Genomic DNA, 16,771 nt, shown 5'->3' on the forward strand with positions numbered 1-16,771 from the left:
CAAAAATACATCTTTTCAAAGATGGTAATTTTTTTTCTAAATGAGAACCCCAAACCCATATATTGTGGCAGGTTAGTGACGAACGAGAAATCTAGAAGGCTAAAAATAATTTGAGGTATATTAATATTATCCTAAGCTCCCAGGTGGAACATCTTGGAGTTCTCTTTTCTTCTTTTCTTCTCCAGTCCCTCGATCTCCTTTTTTCCACCTAATTGCCCCAAATTGAGATTGTAAGAACCCCAACTCCTGGAGCACTCCCTACAAACCATAATGAATATATTTTCTCAAATCCTGCAAACATCAAGTAAGGTAGACAGCACAGCCCTCGTTACTAAGGTTGAAAGATTGCCAGGAATCCACCCAAGGCCATGTAGCCAGCAAGTGCTACGAATCATCTTAACCCATTTTCATCTTAACCCATTTTCTCCCCCAAGATGGCCTCATCACCCTTGCATACTCTTATTTCTAGAGCTTTGAGACTTTTAGACTCATCTCCTTTCAACCCAACGTTCACAGGTCTTTTCAAGATAATTTTCTCAGGCAAAGCTTTTGTATCAGAAATCTGTTGTGAAATCTGTTTCATCTCTATTTTCTGAACAATACTATAGTGGATGGGAAGAGGGTCCAAAGGAAGGCAATTAATGAAATCAAGAGAAAGGAGGGACAACAGTGAAATAACCACAGGCTAACTGAAGTAAGACTATGGGAAGTCATAAGCCAAGATGAGATATGCCAGCCACCAAGATCAGAAGGCCAAGGGAGTGAACTCAGCAAGGCAAAGGCAGCAAGTCAGAAAAATCCACGAAGCTGAAAACAATGTTGAGTGGGAGAACTCTGAAAGATCTAAAAGGAAGAACAGTTTAACAGGATGAATAATAGACTTCTGGAAAATTCTACTCTGTGAGATGTTAAGTACACAACACATAAATGACTTTAAGATGGCTTTGGATAAATTTACAAATAGCCTGTAAATAAAGGAAGCTTCTGACATTTGGAATACACTTTCATTATTTTGAGGCTAATATCATTGATGACATTATTCTTCCTTTTTTAATTTTTTAATTTTATTTCTTTAAGATTTTTTTTTTTTATTTATTCATTTGAGAGAGAGACACAGAGAGAGCACAAGCAGAGGGAGAGGCAGAGGGAGAGGGAGAAGCAGACTCCACACAGAGCAGGGAGCCTGGACTTGGGGCTTGATCCCAGGACCCTGGAGATCATGGCCTGAGCCGAAGGCAGACGCTTAACCATCTGAGCCACCCAGGCACCTCTTTCCTTCCCTTGTTTAAAGGATACTCTGTGGCAATGGTTAGAGATAGAATCAGAGACGGGATGGTTAAGCATCTCACTCTATGGAGGCCACATAGCTTGGTTCCAGCTCTCGGTCCATTCACACGTTTTTCCTAAACTTGAAGGTCAATCTCTGCAAAATGGGGGAAACGACACTTCCTACCTCAGAGCATGATTGTGAAAATGAAAAAAAGATAACTATGCGTTTGGCACCGTGCTTAGGACACGGTAAGTCTGAATAATGGTTAGAAATCTATGCCTCTTCCCTATAATTTTGAAATAAGGAAAAAAAAAAAAAACAAGAGAGCAGGAAAAGAAGAAAGAAGGAAGAGAGGCAGGGGCAAGCAATAAGGAGGGAAAGAAGAGTTGTTTTTAAATAGAACTAAGCTGGGGTATTTCAAAGGAGAACTCTGAAGCCAAGTCAAACGTGGTGAACATCAAAATTGCTCAATGTGAACAGCGCATGTGAAAAATTAAGTCAGTAGAAATGAGTGAAACAAATAGTAACCAAGTAATCTGACAAGTTAATGAATCATTAGGTAACTGTTGGCAAGGAAGAAAAGACAACAAAGTGCAAAATTATGTGCAGATGGAACTTTTTTCCCCAAGATATTCTGCAAGTGACACCGGGCAGCCTCACAGCCCGCAGCGTGGTGAGCTCAAGGTCACAGGGCTGGGCTGGGACGCTGAAAGCCGGCCAGCAATTAAACCTAGAGGACATCGGAGAACAGACCCAGGACGGGACTTGTGTGGCAGGACTTCCCCAGCCCATAAAGGTGTGATGGACCGATAGTGTACGTAATTTACCTGAAGCCTGACTTTAGAAAGAAGAGTGAAAATAACGATAATAAATAAGAGAAAAACAGACATTATGAAGTCCGTTAAACCTCAGGCCTGACCTCTGACCAGCTCTCGGAAAGCACCCAGAGAGTTAATTTAGCAAATTTCAATGGAAACTTTAACTGCTTCATGGTCAATAAGGTTGTGAAGTTGTTCCCTGTGGCATCTCTGAAAGACAACTGTGGAAAACCAGTAAAGCTGGAGACATTTATTTCCAGCCATTTCTTTGCCTGCCTGCAATTCCCCCTTCATGTCATCAATCTCTTGATATACTCTTAAAAAATCATTATCCCCTTCTTCTGACCTGGAGGGAGTCTCTCCTTCTCTTTCTGACTCGGGGCAGCAACCACTCTTTGGTGTTAAATCAGACAACTTGATAACAGCTCAGAACTCCAATCTGTATGAAAGGGAGAAAAACACTTCTTCCACCCAATTCCCATCTTAAGTTCCACATAGCAAAGTGCTCAAATGCTATCTTGCGAATAGTTTAATCAGCACGCGAGAGGGCTGTGCACGGTGCCCAGAAGCGGGAAACGTGGATTTTGGACATCAGTTCCCTTAGTGCCATTAGTCATCTGAGACTCTTGGCCTTTTATGTTTTCTTAAGGAAGGAGTGAAAGTGTGTGCTCAGATGTGAGAGGGTTAGCCTAAGAAATGATAGGTTATCTTGAAAAGCGTTCGATATTTTTCATAGGAAAAGATGTCTTAAACAGAAAACTATTTTAATAAAACCGTGAGGCTTTGCTTTATGATCTAGTTTTTACTAGGAAGTTCTGTCACTTGCAGAGAGTCATTATGTAATTTGACAATTTTAAAACTCTTTGGGCCAAAGAGGCCTGAGTATCCCACCCACTGAAATTCAAAATCCAGCAAAGTGCTATGAATAAGAAGCACTGGAATACATTGTAATGATTTTATTTGTTTACTAGCAACTAAAGTACACCGTGAATTCTTTCCCCAAGAACAAGATCACGGAGTAATCAATCGTTTTAAAAACCAAAGGGAAGAATAGAATAACCCTCAATAAACCAAATGGTTTGAAGATACAGTATTGTCATGAACTAAGAAGACATTTATCCACCTTTGGATATGATTTTAAATCGTGCTAGTACTTCTCTGGTTGGATACAGAACAGAGAGCAATATGTAATTTTCTTTTACTCTGAGAGACCAACCTCTTGAATATCACCCCCATTATGTGAGTAATTACAAGAGAAAGAGTTACATCAATACTTGTACCAAGAGAGTCCCTTGATTTTTTTTAAAGAAAAAAAAATTGAGAGAAGCCTTTTATTTTGATAGTTGTCTTTTAACAAAAAGCAATAAAGACGGTAAACAAAATTAATTACCATTTAATTACACAGCTAGGTGATAGCTTATTAATGTTTTGTTTCTATCACTTTCATCTGAAGTCTGAAAAGTTTTCTCACAGAATGTAAGATTTGAATGAGTGAGAAGAGTGATAGGGATGTGTTCTTAGCACAACAAAGAGCTTGGGAACAGTGAGAAGAATGAAACAAAGAAGGGACCTGGGTTCGAAAGCAGATTCAAAGACCAGCCTCAAATTTCTCAACCTTGCTGATCACAGCAACCTCTAGGAGGCATTTATTTTTTATTTATTTCTTTAAAAAGATTTTAGATTTATTTATTTGACAGAGAGAGCGAGAGAGACAGCGAGAGAGGGAACACAAGCAGGGAGAGTGGGAGAGGGAGAAGCAGACTTCCTGCTGAGCAGGGAGCCCGATGTGGGACTTGATCCCAGGACCCTGGGATCATGACCTGAGCTGAAAGCAGACGCTTAACCGACTGAGCCACCCAGGTGTCCCTCCAGGAGGCTTTTAAAGGATAATGATGATGCCTTCGCCCTAGTCAGTGGTTCTCATTTCATTGGTCAGGCTGGGGCTCGAGCACAGGTATCTATAAAAAGCTCTCCACATTCTTTCAATGTGTAACGAGGGCTGGGAGTGGCCTGGAACAGACCAACACTTCACGAGTGGTGCCCGGATCCTGGGGGCTCTTGAGACAATTTCACATGGTCCATGAAGTCATAACACTTGTCATAATAATACCAAGGCATCATTTGCCTTTTTCACTGTGTTGACATTCACAGGGGTGGTATAAAAGCAATGATGGGTAGAAGAGCGAGCGTGTTGGCACGAATCAAGACAGTGACACTGAACCATAGTAATCGTCATCATATTTTTTTACCATCCGACATTGTGCTGAAAAAAAAAATACCAGTTTCTCTTAAGAATGACCGTGATGAAGCAAATAGTATTAATTTCATGAAATGTCAAACTTTGACTCTGTGGGCTTTTTAATACTCTGTGTGACAAAATGGGAATTATGTATAAAGTCTGTCTGCTGTATCCTAAAGGACGATGTCGTCTGGAGGAAAAACACTTGGGCGATTGAGGTGTGAGTTAAAATTAGCCAACGTTTTTGTCAAATACCAATTTTATTTGAAAGAGTGACTAACAGGCAAACTATGGTTATAATAAGGATTTGGGTATTTGGTAGGCATTTTATTGGAAATGAATGAAGTATGCCTGATGCTTCAAAGGGAAACAACTGCCAGTCTGTATGATCCATGATGAAGTCTGAGTTTTCATGTGCAAATTAAATTTTGGAATACTTTCATCCACAAATGTGAGACTTAACAGATTCCCACTACTTAAAGACTCCTGTTAGGAGATCAGTATTCACAATAATAAATATATTTCTTGATATTGTATAATGAAATCACCAACATTTGTAAGAGCTGCATAAATCAGTTACACAATATTTTCCAAATGACCAGTGCATGATGTTACAATCTTAGGAGTAGATAAAAAACTCATGCTTGCACAGGAGAAACCAAGGGATTTCAATGTAACAGAGTAAAAGAAGTTCATCGTTAGGATGTTGCATACTATATCATGAACTATCAAAAGAATTTCAATTAAAAGAAAAAAAGTTCAGTTTCTACATTGCATACAGCCTTAAAGAAATTACCACTTGTCATGATTTGGGGTCATATCAAAGAAGACAATCCAACATCTTCTGCAAAGGCAATTAAAATACTCTTCCCTTTTCCAACTGCATAGCTGCGAGCGTGAGGGCCAAATTTTCTTTTAAGACTTCAATTAAAAGAACATATTGTAACAGTGAATGGAGAAACAAAAATGAGAATCCAGCCCTCTTCCTTTAAGCCAGGCGTTAAAAGAGATCTGCAACAATTCAAAGCAATATCCCTCCTTTCACTGACTTTGCTTGGAAAACTAGTTATTTTTCACAAAAATATTTCATGTTGACACATAATGAGTTTGTTATTTTTAAATTAAGAAATAGATTTTTTTATGACTCCATCCTAGTTTTTAAGCTGGTAAGGATCGATAGATGGTAAGAAAATCAACATAGTGGTTCTCAGCCGTTTTTAAGAATGTGTAGGGGTCCCGAGACCAAAACATTTGAGAACTGCTGCCCCGAATCGGGGGTGCAGGGAACAGAGCCTGGCCAGATGAATGCCGTTGGGGCAGCTACGAGGGAGCAGAGATGGAATTTGATACCAAAGCCCAAGGGGAGCCAGGAGAGGGTTGAGGAACCACACAACACAGCTGAAGGGAACAGACCCAGAGCGAGATGCTGTCATGTGGAGAAAATGATGGGGTGCAGGCATGAGAAAGTGGAGACCCGACACAGAGATTGGATTCTGATCTGCAGAAAGAAGATGCAAATATTTTGACAGCCCTAGAGGAAATTATTCTGATTTTTAAGGCAGGGAGTGAGCATTTACTCTAAGAGGTTGTCTCTGGGGGACTCCTATGAATACATATGCCCCAGGGTGTCCGAAGGGTGGGGAGGAAGCTAGGCCCTGAGGAGGAGCATCAGAAATTAAACTCAGGGGCGCCTGGCTGGCTCAGTCGGTTAAGGGTCTGCCTTCAACTCACGTCATGATCCCAGGGTCCTGGGATCGAGCCCTGCCTGTTTCTCCCTCTCCCACTGCTTTCTCTCTCTCACGTAAAAAAAAAAAAAAAAAAAAAAAAAAGAATTAAACTCTACTTTGCTCTGGTAAGGTTGTTTTGTGCCCACAAATTCTTTGTGATAACTTAGCTGATGATCCCATATTTAGTATTTTACACACCCTACAAGGATCTCTGAATACATCCATTTAGTTCTGTTGATCGTCTCAGTCACGAATGTGTCATACAATGTACATTTCCAGGTTTGATGCCAGGAAGAGTGAGAGAGAGAGAGAGAGAGAGAGAGAGAAATCCACCAGGGATCTTACAAGGGGAGTGAGGGGTCATAAAGGAAGGGCTCTCTCCTCTTGGAGAGTCTGAGAGCACCAAACCACGCTCAGGGAAGGGCACAGGATTGAGTTGATGAGCTAAAGGTTGTAGAGAATGAGACAGTTTCAATTTCTGGGATAAGATCTATTTTTCAGAAAGTCCAGGTGGTTACTTTATTCTGTGATACTTGAGGAGGTTTGGTAGAATACATTTACAAGAAATGACTGGCATGCCGCTCTTGCTTAACCATGCTTCCTACGAAGAGCTACTTGAAAATCAAATTGCCACGTTACATTTGCATTATATGTTATGCCTGGGGTATTGTCCTTTGAAATAGATTGGTCAGGGTAAGCTAGTCACAGAAGAGCAATAAGCAACCAGCTTGATATTGCCACTGAAGTTTTGCTTTCGTGGAAGGAATGCCAAAATAAGTTATCAGAGGCTACTCATGAAAAATAAGAGAGCCTGTTAAGACCAAGCAGAGCATGAAGAAAAACCCCGCAAAACCCCAAAACCTCTCTCCTAGCTAAAATACTTCTTTATTCAGACTTAGTATTCACGTTGTCCAGGTACAGCTGCAGAGTTCCCCTCTAGTCTCAGAACTAAGGCAACATTTCCCTGACCGCTCGTTTTTAACCTTGCTTCTGACCTCTTTGTGTTCATCAGATTCACACCCCAGAGCCTTGTGCAACAGTGGCATGTCCTCCGAAGTGCACAGGCTTACATTTGTGAGCGTGAGGGGAGGGACGTGCACTGCATTTCCTGAGAGATGGATAGAAAATTCAGTTTTCAAGAAATTTGCTAAATGACACGGATTTCTTAATATTGAGTTCATGTTGTGATCCCGTGTCGGGGGGAAATATTTCAAGTCGGCCTCAGATGGATACACCCAGAAATCACTTTGGAAGTATATCAAGACCAACGAGGTCAATACTAGTGCATTACTACTCTTCTGAGAAAGTCAATTGCTGAGGTAATATCATGGACCCAGAAAGTTAGTAACAATTTTACTTTGTGATATAGTATGATGTTAATTATTTAATTTACCAGTGAGTTCAAATATCTGAATTAATAGCATCTATAATGGAATGATAAAACTTTATGAAATGATCGAAATAAAGGTTTCTTTTCCAACTTATTGATCGTAAGAGTTTCTCTGATTATCGGTTAAGATTTCTCTGCATAGTTGAAGAGTACTGTTAATTCACTGGCACTGAAGAAGTTCTCCGGAAGAGACATATAAAGATTAAGATCTCACCTGCTCGATGCATGTAGGGGGTCTGATGGGGCAAAGGAAGCTTATGGGCATTCTCTTTTAATTCTCTCAGTTTCTTGAGTGACCTTAGGAAGAAGGGAATTAGATGAGAGTGAGCATGTAGAAACAGGCGGGTATTTGGTGTCTGAGAGAGAAGATACGAAATCATGTCAAAGAGACTCGCAAGAGAATGGAGCATGGCTGCTGGGAGGCACCCAGAGTTGATATTAGTCAATGTAGATTTTAAGTGAGGGCCCGCAGTTGTGACTGAAATCCAATTACACGAGGATTCAAGAGATGCTGGCACACGAGAGAGCTTGATGTAACCAGGGTTACGGGCTAGCCAAGCAGCCAGACGGATTGTTAGGGTTGACCCTGAACTTCAGTTGTCAAGAAGAGCAGTATGGGAACAGGTGGTGGGTGAGAGTGTTGAGGTAGTAGGTTCATTTAATTTTAGGTCTTGCTTGGCTAGAAACATCGTTGGCATCGAGGAATGAAAGGAACTCATCTGGACAGACAGGGAGTCTTGGAATTTTTCTCAATGAGCCACTGGTCTTCACTGTCTTAAGATGGACTCGGATAAAGACTAGATATGTATTAAGTAAATTAAATCCTTCTTTGTCTTTGTTTTGATTATTTATGATAACTAGAAAGAGCTTTCCATACCAAGTTTATTAAAATGATTGGGCATATTTTAAAATCTAGTTTGATACCTTTCTCAATATTGAAAATCTTTGCTGCATCTAGAATTTGATTTGGCATGAGGTATACAAAAGGGGTTCAGAGTTTTTCATCCAAGTGGATAATTCCTCCCTTATTCTCCTTCTTTTTTTTTTTTTTTTCGCATTCAAAGACATCCTGTTTTTACAAGAGAATAAAATGGCATATATTTTGAGAAAAGGAGGAAAGTGTTTGGACCTTTTATTATGTGGTCAGAAGCATCCAAAGTTAGTGTAGCAAATTTTATTATGGAGTGTTCATGAATAAAACTGTAGAATACAACTGAAGAAAAAAATGTAAGTTCGATCAAACAGAGAGATACAACAAATACCAAGTTCTTGGGAAATCTCCAAATTATGAAAGTGTAAATTAACCTAGGATGTCAATGTGACACAGTCAAAATTCTAAAGACTTATTGGAGAAAAAAAACTTAATAAAATAATTCTATAATTTATCAGGAAGAACCAAAATGTAATAACTTTAAGAGATTTAGATTTTTCAATGGGAAATATTTAATACACTTCCTATAAAAACAAGATTTTTTTTAGAACTAAGAAATTGAATCTAAAGTTTTATTGGGAGAATAAAAATGTGTCAAAGTTAAAATAATTAACATTTTTTTATATTAAAGCATGAATAAACATCGACATCAGAGGAATAGAATAAAAACTCTAGAAATATGCCAAAATACGTGGAAATGTATTATGTAGTAACAGTGGCAGTTCAGTTAGGGAAAGAAGGATAACAAGTAAATGATAACTCTTAAAGATCATCATACCAACTGAGCTATATATGAATAGGTTCCAAACTGATAAACTATCGATATAAGTAATAAAATAATATTGCTATAAATCATCTAAAAGGTAAAAGCTTTTCTAACTATGACATAAAAACAAAGGCCATATAATTAAAAAGTGTTACATTTAAATATATTAAAACTAAAAATGCCTGCATGTGCCAGAGCATTATGTACAATGACAAGACACTTAAAAAATTGGAGATGTTTTTTCCAAACCTACAATAACACCATAAAGTAATTAAGCTGACATAAAGAGTGCCCTTAAATCAAAAGGAAATGCCAAAAAAGGATAGAAATGGATATTAAAAAATCACCTAAAATAAAATAAAAATTTTAAAAATGAAAATATGCTGAGCACTACAGATCATATGAGAAATGCAAATTAAAATTCAACTCATCTTCTGTCAGATTGGCAAAGATCAAACTGTATGAAAACCTACACTTTTGTGACAATGCAAGAAAAGTTGTCATTTTATTTTTGCTGGTAGAAGGGTAAACTGGTATAAGTTTTAAAGGAGGCTATATTACAATATTTAGTTAAGAATATATATACCTTAGATCTAAGAATTCTACTTAAAGACATTTATCTTACATTTATTATCACTTAGGCTGATATAAAAGGTGATTAACTGCATCCTTCATATATACTAATAAGCAGACTATACAAATCTCTACCATGGAATATTATATAGTTGCATAAAAATGAGGGAGCAGAATAACATATGTACATTTGCCTATATATTTACAACATACCTTTAAAGGATATACACACAAGACATACACACACGTCCCCAGTACATACTAATTGTCTCTGGAAGAGGGAATGGTTTTCTGAAATCAGTGAGCAAAGACTTCCAATTCTGCATTCTTTTGTATTTTGGAATTTTGAACCACATGAATATATTACATATTTATTTTTGTATTTATGTACTTTCAAAGATTTATCTATTTACTTGAGAGAAAGAGAGGGCACATGAATTGGGGGGTGGCAGAGGGAGAAAATCTCAAGTAGACTCCCCACTAAGCACAGAGCCCAACATGGGGCTCGATCCTATGACCTATGAGATCATCACCTGAGCCAAAATCAAGAGTGGGATGCTTAACTGACTGAGCCACCCAGGCACCCCTCTATTTGTACTATATTTGGGGCACCTGGGTGGCTAAGTCAGTTAAACATCTGACTCATGATCTCAGGATTGTGGTATTGAGCTCTGCAACAGGCTCTGTGCCCAGCGCAGAGTCTGCTCGAGATTATCTCTCTCTGAAATAAATAAATAAATAAATAAATAAATAAATAAATAAATAAATAAAAACAGAAGAGGTAAGAGAAGAAATCCCTTCGATGGAGATCTATGTTGAATACCTCTCTCAGATTTTGAATGAAAAGGTCTTGAATTTCGCTCTCATTCTTGAAAGTTAATTTTATCAGGCACACAATTGCTAATTGATAGTTATTTCCTCTCAGAACTTAGAGGAGTTATTTACACTGTCTTCTGGCTTCGGTGGGTACTGTGGAGAGTCAACCCTTCAAATAAGTTTCCTGTTTTTGTAGGGAGTCTCTTTTGTCTGAATACTTTACACATTTCTTTATCTTTGGCGTCATTAATTATCCAAATAATGTGTGTATATATGGGTTTTTTTTTTAATTTATTCTGCTTGGAATTCACCGTGCTTCTAAATCTAATGATTCATATCTTTAAACATATATTTGAAAGTCTCATCACTTTTCAAAATCTTTCTTCTCTGCCATTCTCTCTCTCTCTCTATTGCTTTATTTTGTCAACTGACAAAACACTAAGTTTAACTTTTTTTCACATTTAAACATTTCTAAATGTGATTGCAGATTATTATCCACAGCATGCTATAGTCCAATTGGCAATGTCTTTCATGTTTTGCCTACCTTAAATGTCTCAAACTTAATTTCATATTTTTCATATATTGTGAGCATAGTGTATGTCTGTGCTGCACTCTGAGTGATTTCTTTTGATGGGTCTTCCAGTTTATCATCCTCCCTTCAGCCATGTCTATCATGCTGTTGAGTTTATACATTACATTTTACATTTTATTGGTTATATTTTCACTTATACAGATTTTTGTCCCTTGGTCAGCCTTTGAATCCAATTATCCAGGTTAAAAAAAAAAAAATCTCAAAAATTCCTCAGGCTTTTGGGATCTGCTTAATAACTCTGCCTTTTCTACTCATTCTGAGTTTGGTCACCGAGATCTCCCTGGGTTTTTGTAAACTCAGCAAATCATTTAAAAATATATTTCTAACATTTCTAGGTGTTTCTAGGGGTGTATCCAGCATTCTTAGGCTGTTTCAAGCATCTAATCTGCAAGTTGCTGGCAAACGAAATCAGGAAGGAGATCTCAACGACTTAGGGGGAGAAGGTGATGACATCTACACAGGAGACATTATATGATAAATGGTTGCAAAGGAGCTGGAAGTATTCCAGGAGGAAAGAGGACCACTTGAGATGTGGCGATAGAGATCAAGGAGGTCGAATTCTTTATCTTGAGTCGGTTGTGATGCCAAGGGAAAAATAAAGGTCTTCATTTAAAAGGGTTGCAAAAAACAGTGTTTCACATATCATCAAAGTGACAGCTAAGACCAAAGGTAAATTAAATGTTTAGAGCAGAACCTGGAGACAGAGCAGGTTTTCTTGGTTAGGGCTGTGAGAGTCCATAGTTTCAAAGGGCAGGGTGGGGGCAAGAAAGACAAATGGTGGAGGCAGCTTAGGGAATGAGGGGGGAGGTAGAGGAAAATCTCCAGGTAAGAGGGTGCATGACATACTCTTGTAGAGACAACTCCTCTGCTTCAGGCATAGCAATGAGACATTTCAGAATGGAAACTGTAAGGTCTCACAAGCCCCACACGAGATCATCATTGCCATGGATTGGACATGGAACACAGACACAAAATGGGAGTTGGAGCTGAACCCAGGAGCCGTGGCAGACAGATACCACTGAGATCTGTTACCTCTCCAGAGCAACGTGCAATAAGAAATGTCTCCTCATCAAAGCAGGGGCCAAACCCAGGGCAAAGCTTGAAGCTATAACCCAGTGCTTATTTGGAATCGCCCTGCTTGTAAAATAAATATTAGGAAAAATGACCACAAGACTATTTGACTGCTGCGCTTAATACACTTACATAGGGAGGCAGGGAAACAGCTTTGCAGCCAGAATGTGGACTGTTTGTCTCAATGACTAGGGCTGTGGTGATCCCAAGGGCATCTGAGCCGAGCCCTGAACCATCCTCATGAGAGTTCATCCCGGACCGGTGAGTCAGTGTGGGGAGAGAAGTAAGTGACAACACTTGAGAACAGTTGGATGGAGAGGGATTGTCTGTGAACAGGAGGGAGGGAGGTGAAGGAAAGGAAGGGAAGGGGAGAGAGAGATGGAGAGAAGTTAAAGAAGGAGGCAGAGGAGGAAGGAGAGACAAAGGGAACAAAAGAATAAACCAACATTCAGGGTGAGCATGCAAGTCAAAATTGCAAACATGTGAGGAAAAAGATAAAGCTTGGAAAGGCAACCAGTAAGCTAAAAAACAAAACAATCAGGAGATTAATTCACACCAGAAAACAATGAACATAACAGAACATTTGGAACATTGCATTAAAATATGTATGTTTAGGACACTCGATGAAGGATAAGAAAGAGCAAGAAATCACGAAACAGCACAGGGCAGTTACATCACAAATGGTTAGGGAAAAGCAATGCTTAACATTTTGGGGGAAGAAAAACAAAGACTTTGGAACAAAACCTAAATGTACATGATAGCTCTGGGCCTGGGTCAGATTAACGAGGGAATAAACAAATCAAAATGTTACTCTAAGAGGAACTCACCTCTAATGCAGGACCTGAAGATGTTAAACATAGAGAACACACTCACTGATAAGCAGCTGAATGAAGAGAGAGCCAGCCCAGAAACACGACCGCAGAGGGCAGAGACATGTCTGAGGTTACCCCAAGCTTTAGGGACGGTATTTTGGGAGATAAGAGATGAAGGGATCAGCTCTCCAGGCTCTCAGAGTGGGCTTCAGACCCAAACGTGTTGCCAGGCAGGTGGCCTAAGTGTAAGAAGATAAAGGGCTGGGCGTTGGTGAAATGTACCAGGATCTCAGCGTCCCGAGGCAGCAGGGATGGGGCCGGGGCAAATGCGAGCGAGCCCCTCACAGACAGAGGCAGCCCACCTGGGAATGCGGAGCCATCGTTATGAGACAGAGTTTTAAAAGACAATCCATACATCTGGATTTATGGGTCACAGCTTCTAACTTCCAGTGCTGGCAAACGATGTAAATGTATGGAGTGTATAAAAAGGGGGGTGGGGGATGGGTTAGCCCGGTGATGGGTATTAAAGAGGGCACGCTCTGCATGGAGCACTGGGTGTTAATGCACAAACCATGAATCATGGAACACTATATTAAAAACTAATGATGTAATGTATGGTGATTAACATAACATAATAAAATAAAATTAAAAAAAAAATGGGTGGGCCAAAAGCACTTGCCTGCAGGCTGAAATTTGCACCACTCACTTCAGAGAATGTGCGCAATTAGTGGAAGCTTTATAGTCCTGAATAGGCGTGGTGTAACTCCAGGGGTTTCATTGACTTATCCCCTCTTTTGTCAAAACCATGCTATTTAAATCAATATCACAACATCTGTACAATGTGCTTTATATTGTGACCCTAATGGATTTCCTTTCTGCCCATGTATAGAGGGAGGGCTGTTACCTTTCCCCCTGGAGTCAAGAACTGTGCCTGACATTTTGTTAGGTTGGCCAAAATTACATCTCTAAGGTCCAGAATACTTACATGATAGCTTCCTGAAAAATTATGTTTGGCTTCGTTGTTTTCTTTTAACTAAGGAGAATGATCAGATCAGCCACGTCTCCCTTCATCAATAAAGACAAGATATAAATGAATTTTGAAATAGTCTGTGCTTTCTTGTGCCACAGTCCTTCTCTGTAACTTCCAGGGCGGTTAAATGGACACCATAAAGATATTAATGTATTGGAAGATACCTATAATTTATCATCTCTGTGGAGAAAAAAAAAAGCCGTATTTTATTTTTAAGATTTTATTTTTAATTAATCTCTACACCCCATGTGGGGCTTGAACTTACAACCCCAAGATCAAGAGCCTTGTGCCCTACTGACTGAGCCAGCCAGGGGCCCCAGAAGTCATTTTTTAAAATGTTCACCTCACCACTTTAATTTGGTCATTTTCGTTTCTTAGAATAATATTCCACACAAAAGCACCATCATTTAATAACAAACTTAGGCATCATAAAATAACAGTTATGATGATAGAATGCACTACACCTATGTTTCTCATACTGACGAGAAGTAATCCAGCAAGCAATTAGATGTGGATTTTTCCTCCTCATGTCATACACAGCATTATACCAAGTTGTGCGATTTATATAATGAAATAGAGTCAAGGGTTATTTTGATGATATTTGTGTGAGAAGGGGAAGGCGGAAGAGCTACCCTTCTCAATATGTCTTGCTTTTATTTCATTTAAAGACACCTTCTTTTCTTTAAATATTTCACTTGAAGATATTTCAAGTTTTCAGTTAATAGGAATGTCTCAAGCACTATGCAGCTCTAATAAATCACTTAAATTGCCAGGTTATATTTTACAGCTTTGGTTGCTTGAATATTTATTGTAAGGCACCAAGTGCAATGATTTCCATTTTTATAATTAAGAAGAAGATCTGGAAAAATAATTCTAATTGCTAAGACAAGAGTGATAGCAATGCAGTCTCGGAATTTTGTCAAAGTCCTTAGGTATCATTCCCTTTCGTGAACACACTTTAATTAGAAGATCAGAGGAAGAATAATTATTAGAAGCTGAGTCCCAGACACTTCAATGGGAGGTGAACTTGGGTCCTATCATACATGTCCTTCTTGCCGATGTACAACCATCTTTGTTGGTGCATTTTTCCGTAATTTTTAAAATAGTTCTCATTCTTAGCTCACAAAATACTTCCTTCATGGGGGGTAATGAAGCCTGAATTTGAATCTCTCAGTGTTATTCTGGTGACAGTATTTAACAAGTTTTCCTGGTCTCCAACCTAGTCTATCTACATCTTCTTCTTCTTTTTTTTTAAAGATTTTATTTATTTATTTGACAGAGAAAGAGATAGCAGGAGCAGGGTCAAAGGGAGAGGAAACAGACTCCCCACGGAGCAGGGAGACCGATGCGGGGCTCGATCCCAGGACCCTGGGACCATGACCTGAGCCGAAGGCAGACGCTTAACGACTGAGCCACCCAGGCGCCCTTCTACCTCTTCTTTTCGTTAGTTTGAATCTGTTTCCTTCCTGAACTTCTCTGTCAATCCATTCTTCATTCTTGAAAGAATGCAGTCTACCTTCTAGTTATGCTAGACAGTAAATTGATTTTGCTCTTTTTTCCTCCAAATTTTCTCATTTTATATTGTTCCCAAGACCCCACATGGTTAAGTTATCTTTGACTTGAACTCGCCATTTTCTCCTCTGTCTTCCCATCGGCCATCTACTCCTGAGCATTTCCAATATACTCCCTCACCGGAGGCGTGCCTATGCTGGTACTCTTATTTATATTTTAATCATTTTCTACATTAAATATTATCTCTACTTCATTTATAGCCTTCTTAAATCTTTAATCTGTGAGTTTCAGAAGATTCAGGATCCTGCTGCTACACTGTATTACCTCTGCATTTTTCAAAGCTCTATATTCTTGACATTTTCCTATAATCTTTGATGGCTTCTTCATCCATTTTTTTTTTAAACTCTCAGTTACCAGCTCACTTGCTTTATTCTTGATATCTTTTTAACTTTCTCATACCCTTCTCTTGAAATAGTCCCATAAAAAAAAAATCACACTACAATGTACCTAATTTCATTGTGTTTCTGTGAAGTTTATCTCACTGTATCACTCAACATAAAGCAGCTGAACTCTTGAGTCTGTGCCAGAAAAATGTATTGGAAACTGCATACAAAAATGGTACACTGTATACAGGGCATCTACCATTAAATGTTGATGACTCCAGAGTAACATTATGAACAGTAATGATGACATTAAAAGTTGATGACTCCAGAGTAACATTATGAACAGAAATTACTATTCGATGCCATAACAAAGGTCTGACTTTAACACCAAATGAGATAGGAAGGCCGCTTACATTTCAAATTCTTGACCTCCGCTTTCTATAGTTTCCTGCATTTGTGTTTTCTTGCTTTTATCAGTGTGGATACAAATAAGCAACCTCCCTTCCTCCCTCTCACTTCTCTGCTTTTGTCTTCTGAGGTCTGGAATACCAGACAACCAATTTTATGAAAATAAGGTACAAAAGTAAATAGGTTCAGATGCACCTGGGTGGCTCAGTCGGTTAAGCGTCTGCCTTCGGCTCAGGTCATGATCCCAGGGTCCTGGGATCGAGCCCCGCATCGGGCTCCCTGCTCAGCGGGAAACCTGCTTCTCCCTCTCCCCCTCCCCCTGCTTGTGTTCCCTCTCTCGCTGTCTCTCTCTCTGTCAAATAAATAAATAAAAATCTTAAAAAAAAAAAGTAAATAGGCTCAGAGTCTGATCCTCATCTTTAGGGTGGTAGGA

This window comes from Zalophus californianus, chromosome 2, assembly GCF_009762305.2.
Source record: "Zalophus californianus isolate mZalCal1 chromosome 2, mZalCal1.pri.v2, whole genome shotgun sequence".
Lineage (NCBI taxonomy): Eukaryota > Metazoa > Chordata > Mammalia > Carnivora > Otariidae > Zalophus > Zalophus californianus.